The sequence below is a fragment of the Corvus hawaiiensis genome, chromosome 35 (genome assembly GCF_020740725.1).
Source record: "Corvus hawaiiensis isolate bCorHaw1 chromosome 35, bCorHaw1.pri.cur, whole genome shotgun sequence".
Classification (NCBI taxonomy): domain Eukaryota; kingdom Metazoa; phylum Chordata; class Aves; order Passeriformes; family Corvidae; genus Corvus; species Corvus hawaiiensis.
The window spans coordinates 1,228,452-1,235,133 of record NC_063247.1 but is presented as its reverse complement, the minus strand read 5'-3'; the positions used below and the strand labels follow the sequence as shown (position 1 = coordinate 1,235,133).

General features: G+C 63.4%; 1 pseudogene; it reads right to left on the bottom strand.

Moving 5' to 3' along the window:
• Positions 1–3,492: 3,492 nt before the first annotated feature.
• Positions 3,493–6,682, bottom strand: LOC125319069 (annotated as a pseudogene).

Sequence of the window (6,682 nt, the reverse complement as noted above, 5' to 3'; positions counted from 1 at the left end):
TGCCATGCCATCCCATCCCATCCCTCCCCTCCTGGACACCAATTCCCCTTCTGTGGTTCTTGACTCCCCACAGCCGGGCCTTGGGGCTGCCGGATCGAGCCATTTGGGGCTGCCATCGACACATTGGGGCTGGCATTGAGTTGATTGGAGGCACCCGCTCAATCCCTCCATCCCAAATGGGAGCTTGGAACCTCTCCTCAGCCCTTGCTGTGCCCATGGGCTCACCTCAAGGCCCAAAATGAGAGCCAGGGCCCCACAGCCCATTCAGAACCTCTCAACATTGCCAGAAACAGCAGCATCCTTCTCAAAATGGGCTCCCCGGCTCCCTGACAATAGCTCCCCCTTCCAAGTACCAGAGGCCCCCTCTCAGAACCTCTCCCTAAGCATTGGGGGAACCCCAAAACTGCCTCAGGAATGGGACATAGCCTTCAGGAATGTGGGATACCCCAGAACCCACTGAGGAACGGGGTCCCCCCGGCCTCATCATGCGCACCCTTCAGCTGGCTCAGGCAGAGCCCATCCCGCCCTCAGCAGCCCCAGCCCAGCCCAGCCCAGCCCTCCTGGGCAGGAAGCCCCAATGGCCGAGCCGGCCTGGGACACTTGCAGGGATGCGGGGGCAGCCGCAGCTTCTGGGGCCAGCCTGTGCCAGGCCCTGAGCGCCCTGCCAGGGAACCATTGCTGCCCCACATCCCATCTCAGCCTGCCCTCGGGCAGCGGGAAGCCGTTCCCTGGGGCCCGGCCCCGCAGGCCCTTGGCAAGAGTCTCTCTCAGCCAGCAATTGCTGCTCCTCCCTGCTGCGGGGCCCAAGCTGCAAGTTGATTTTCTGCCGCTGGCCCCGGCCCAGCCCCGAGCCAGGGCCAGCACCTTGCCCTGGAGCTCTGCGGGCGCTGCCTTTGTGCGGCCGCAGCGCAGCGGCCGCAGCTCGGAGCTGCCCTTTGTGTCCCCGCCGGCAGCTGGCAGAGCTGGCGGGGCCGGGCCAGGGCCGCGCCAGCCCCGGCCTTCCCGGCTCTGGAACACAGCGGCAGCAGCCCCAGCCTTCCAGCCCTGCACACGCTCCCACACAAGCCTCCGGAGCCGCGGCCACGCAACGCAACTGACCGGCCGCTGACCCCCCAGCCTGCCCTGATGGCCATTCCTCTGCCCACACCTCCGCCAAGCTCCCCTTGGCCACCTCCTGAGCCACAGTGCCACAGACAAGTGGCACATACAGGTACAGAGCTCTGCCCAGAGCTGGCAGGGAACGTTCATTAAACAGAAAAACCACCAAGAAAAAGAGAACTGCCCCCAGCAGAGCTGTTCCCTCCTGCAGTAGTTACACCTGCACACCCACAGCGCCTGAGACTGCAAGCAATGAGCATTCCCTGGGCACATGTGCAGCCCAAGCAGCTCGAGGACAGCCTCGCAGCAGGACTGCTCTCAGCTGAGCCAAAAAGGCCCCTCTGGCAGCTGCAGGGCCATTGCAAAGGGCAAGGGCCAGAGCCTGGGCCCACGGGGGAGGAAAGGGCTCTGAATTCCCCTGCCCTGGCACCTCCACCCTGTTCCCAGGCTGCTTCCCACACAGGATTCCTCTGCAGGACTGCGGAAAGCTGAGAGGCAGCTCTGGCTTCTCCACTTTCCATGTGCTAAAGCTGCCTGGCAGAAGAAATTGAGGGACAGCTCTGGTGGCACAATCCCTCCCGGCCCAGGACACAGCGCTGGGAAGGTCTTTCCGTGCCGAGGCTTTGCTGCGGCCAAGGAAAGCTCCTGGCTCAGGGTCACCTTTCCTGCTGGGCCAGACCCCCCGAGTGGCCCAGCAGCAGCAGAGAATTCCAGCACAGCCCCAGCACGGGCAGGGCGGCCCTGGGCGGGCTGCGGGAGCCGGCAGCACCTGAGCTCAGAGCAGCTGAGCCCGGGGGCTCTTGGCCAAGGCCGAGGCCCAGCGAGCATTTCTCAGGTCTCAGGGCGGCCTGGAAAGGTGCTGGGGGGGATAATTCACCCCCCAGTGCAGTCCCAGTGGCTCCCAGTATTTCCATGTCCGTGGTCCCAGTGCTGCTCCCAGCCCTGTTCCGTGGGGATGGGAATGTCCCGCTCCCTTCCCGGGGCAGGCTCACACCTGAGCCAGGTGTGCAGGGCAGGACCTTGCCCTGAGCCCAAGCCCTGTCCCCCCTGCAGGATCTGCTTCCCATCGGCCTCTTCCTCCCGCGGCCCCAAGCCCAGCTCGGTGCTGAACGAAGGGCGCTGGGCCGGGGTCATCCCCCAGCAGGGGCTGCGCACCCCCTCTGCCCCCTCCCCAAATTCCCTCCCGGGGCAGCAGGGGCTGGCTCAGGAGCCCTGTGGGCAGGGACAAGGGAGTGACACCGGGATGGGAGGGGTCACACACGCTCTGGGGGGACACACACGGCCCCTGGGGACCCCCCCTCACCTTCTCCCACAGCGCCAGGAGGATGAACCCCAACACGGAGCCCCCGACCCACAGCAGCATCTTGGGGGGTGGGGTCTATTGGCTGCTTTGGGGTCTGGGGGAGAGGCCCTAAAACCGCCTCCCATCCCCACAGCCACTCCCGGACCCCTCAAACCACCCCACAGCTTCCGGCTAGGAACCCCCCCAACCACTCTCTGCATCATAAATGACCCCAAGAACCACAAAATTCTCTCCGAGCCACACGGCCCAGCCAAGATCACCAAAACTCTCTCAGAGACCACCCCAAAAGGCCCCTCCAAGCACCACAAATGCCCTCAAGAGACACAAAAGCCCCTCCCAGTCCCCCAAGGAGCCCCCAGACCCTCTCCACGCCCCCAGGACAGGCTCGGGGACAGGAACATCCACAGCCAGGAGCAGCTCGGGCACTTCAGCAGCGATTTGGGCACTTTGGAGGTCACATCCCAAAGGGCGAGACCCAGGCCAGGGACTGGGACAGACAACCGGAATTCCTGGAGAACAGACGGGCTCAGGTGGACACGTTCTGCCAGCACAACTACGAGATTGTGGCCCCAATCTGCCTGGCTTCATGGCTCCACAACACTCAGATCCTCCCAAATATTCCCCTGAACCCCAAATTCACCCCCAAATTCCGGTAAAATGGTGCCGCTTTAGATCTCTTTGCTTAATTTCTTTATTTTTACTCCAATTTTGGTTGTTTCAGTAGGATTAACACAGAAGTTACTTAGGCTGCAGAAGATCTCCAAGATCATCCAGGGTTGCTTGATACCACCAGAGAAAACAATTGGACAGAGCAGATGAAAATTTTAGGGTGTAAAGGTAAAAAATCAGCTCTTCCCAATGAATTTCCAATGTTGATCTGAGTCCCGATGGATGTTCCTGCCCCTGCGTTCACCCAGGTGCCTCCAGGGATCCAGGAGAACGTGGAGAGCACCAGCCAGGGCTCTTCCCAACACGGATCACAGGGAATGTGAGTCACCAGGGCTCTTCCCAATGTGGGTCCTCTGATGGGAGATGGAGTTGGAGCAGAGGACAAAGCTCTTGCCACAGTCGGGGCACTTGCAGGGCTTCCCTTAGCGGTGCCTCCGTTGGTGTTTGGTCAAGTTAGAGCTCGTGGAGAAACCCTTCCCACACTGGGGACACTCGTACGGCCTCTCTCCGGTGTGGATGCACCGGTGGCTGACGAGGTGGGAGTTTTGCTTGAATCCCTTCCTGCAGTCGGGGCAGCAGAAGGGCCTTCCCTTCGTGTGAATCTGCTGGTGCAGGAGGAGACTGGAGCTGGTCTGAAACCTCTTCCCACACTTGGAACATTCATAGGGCCTCTCCCCAGTGTGGATGCGCTGGTGGTTGATCAAGGAGGAACTCTCTGAGAAGCTCTTCCCACGCTCAGGACACTCATAGGGCCTCTCCCTCGTGTGGATGCGCCGGTGGGTGACGAGGTGGGCGTTTTGCTTGAAGCCCTTCTTGCAGTCGGGGCAGCGGAAGGGCCTCTCATCCGTGTGAATCCGCTCGTGCAGGAGGAGATTGGAGCTGGTCTGAAACCTCTTCCCACACTCGGGACACTCATAGGGCCTCTCCCCGGTGTGGATGCGCCGGTGCCTGACGAGGGTGGAGTTTTGGTTGAATCCCTTCCTGCAGTCGGGGCAGTGGAAGGGCCTCTCATCCGTGTGAATCCGCTGGTGCCGGAGGAGATTGGAGCTGGTCTGAAACCTCTTCCCACACTCAGGACACTCGTAGGGCCTCTCTCCTGTGTGGATCATCTGGTGGCGGATCACTTCAGAGCTGTACCTGAAGCTCTTCCCACATTCCCCACACTTGTGGGGCTTCTTCCCATTGTGAAGCTGCTCATGAACCACCAGCTCTGACCTCTGGCTGGATCTCCGGCCGCCTTCCCGGCACAGGGTGGGTCTTTCCTCCTCACAGCTCCCTGGGCTGCGTTTGCAGCCCCTCCTCCTGCGGGATCGCCGGGGCTTTTCCTCCCCGTTGGATTCCTGCGCTGTGGAGCCGCTCAAAACGGCCTCTTCCACCAGGTTCTGCCGCGGGGATTTGTCCTCCCTGGGCTCCGTCCTCAGCTCCTTGTCTGGGGGAGCAAGGACAAGGAGAGGATGGGATTTGCCTCCGTGCCACAGGGAAGGGGAAGGAGATCCCCCCAGTCCATCCCCGGCAGGACGGCATCGGCAGCGGGGTTGTCCTGCAGCCGGGGGCGATGCTGGGCTGGGAGATGGAGCAGGAGAGAGGGGGAAAGGGGCACTGACTTCCTCCTCACCTGCCTGGGGCTCCCAGGGCATCTTCCTCTTCCTCACAGCCTCCTCCTCCATCTGGCCAAGGGTTGGGAATGGGAAATCCTGGTTTGGGGAGAAACAAGGGATGAGTGGGTTGGGTTGGGGGTTCCTCCTGCCCAAGTCCATCTCTAGAACTCACCGGTGTCCATAAAAACCAACAAAAATTGACAGTGAGTCAAAAAAAGCCTCCAGGAGTTCCCCCTTTCCTGTCTCCTCACTTTGGGTTCTGGGGGTCCCCCTTGTCAGGGCTGCTGGGGGTCCCGTGGGTCCCCCTCTCTGGGGTCCTGCTTAGGGATGCTGAGGGGTTTTGGGGGTCCCACAGGCACCTTTTTTCCTGATTCTGCTTCGGCTCCCAGAGGTCCCAGGGTCCCCTCTTCAGCCTCCCTCCACTCCAGGCACTTGGGGCTCCCCTCTCTCCTCATCGCCCCTTTTAGGGCCGAGAGGTCTCAGCCCCACCTCTTCTCCAGGGCCCCCCACCCCTCCAGGCTCTTGGGGGTCCCCCAGCTCTGGTATCGTCCCTCTCTGCTCTCCCCACTCCAAGGGTCCTGTGTTCCAGCCCCCAGCTCTCCTGGGGATCCCCAAAGCCAATGTCCCACCCCACAAGTACCGGGCAATCCTCACATGGACCCCCCAAGACCCCCAAGGGGCAATTATGGCTCAGCTTTGGAGTCCTGCAAGATTCACATATCCCCTCTGGCCCAAAAAATCCCTCCCAGGGACGTGCAAGGACATCTGGGGCTCAATTCCAGAATCTGCAAGCTCCAAACACCCCTCCAAAAAAACCCCTCCTGCTGACCCCCCGATAGATTTGGGGTGAGCTCCCCCTCCCTGCTCACCTGCAGGATGGTGCACCGGGGCTGGGGGGGCTGTGGACACAGTGGGCGGGCGGTGGAACCTCGTGATTCTCCAGCTCCTCCTCCTCCTCTCTCCCTCCTCTTCCTCCCGCTCCTCCTCCACTCCCACCCTGCCCCCCCCTTCCCACCCCCTCTGCCCCACGGCTGCCGCAGCACCGGCTGCTGTGTGGGGGGAGCCCCCGATCAGCCCCGGGATGGACAGGGGGTTGGGGACCCCCCCAGTGCGGATCCCTCCCTTCCCCAGAGCCCCAGGGAATCGCTCCAGGGCTCAGGTGCTGGGGGACAGGGCTGGACCCCCATGGAACCGCTCTTCTGCTGTCCCAACCCCACCTTTCCCTCGTGTCTCCTCCCCTTTCTCAGCGTTCCCCCAATCCACAGCCCCATTCCAGCTCAATTTGGGTGTCCCAGCCCCATCCCGCTTTGTTTGGGGGTCCCAGCCCCCTCTTCCCCCCCCCTTCTGCACCTTCCCCATCCCCAATCCCCACCTCCCCTCCCCCGGCCTTGGTTTTGGGGGTTCCAGGCCCCTCCTGCTCACTTTGGGGGTTCCATTCCCCATTTCGCTCAATTTGGGGTCCCAGACCCGCCCCCCTTCTCACCGCTCACCCCCGCGGCCGGGGGGCTCCCAGCACCACCAGTGCCACCAGTGCGGCCCCAGCTGCCCCCACACGCCCCATGCCCAGCGCCGGCCGGTGCCCACAGCCCCAAAGCAGCCGCGCTGTGCCCTGGGGGGTCCCCAGAGCGGCCCCGCCCCGCACGGCACTGGGAGCACCAGTCCGGACCAGTGCGGAGCGCGGGCGGGCGGCATCAGCCGTGCCCGGGCAGGGCCGGGCCCCGCGGGGCTCCCGCCCGCACTCGGCCCCCGCCGGGACAGCGCGGGGGGGCCCGGCCTGGCCGCCCCCACCTCCCCCTCCCCAAATTCCGCTCCGGGGGGCGCTGGGGGCGGGGGGGGCTCAGCTGGGGCCAGAGCTGCCGGAGCCACATGTCCCCCGCTGCCAGCAACACCCCCTCAGGATTAGGGGTGCCCCCAAACTCCCTCAGAGCTGCCGGATACCCCGCAGGCCCCTGAGGAGTGGGGTCCCCCCGGCCTCATCATCCCCAACCTTCGGCTGCCTCATCCCAGGCCCCAT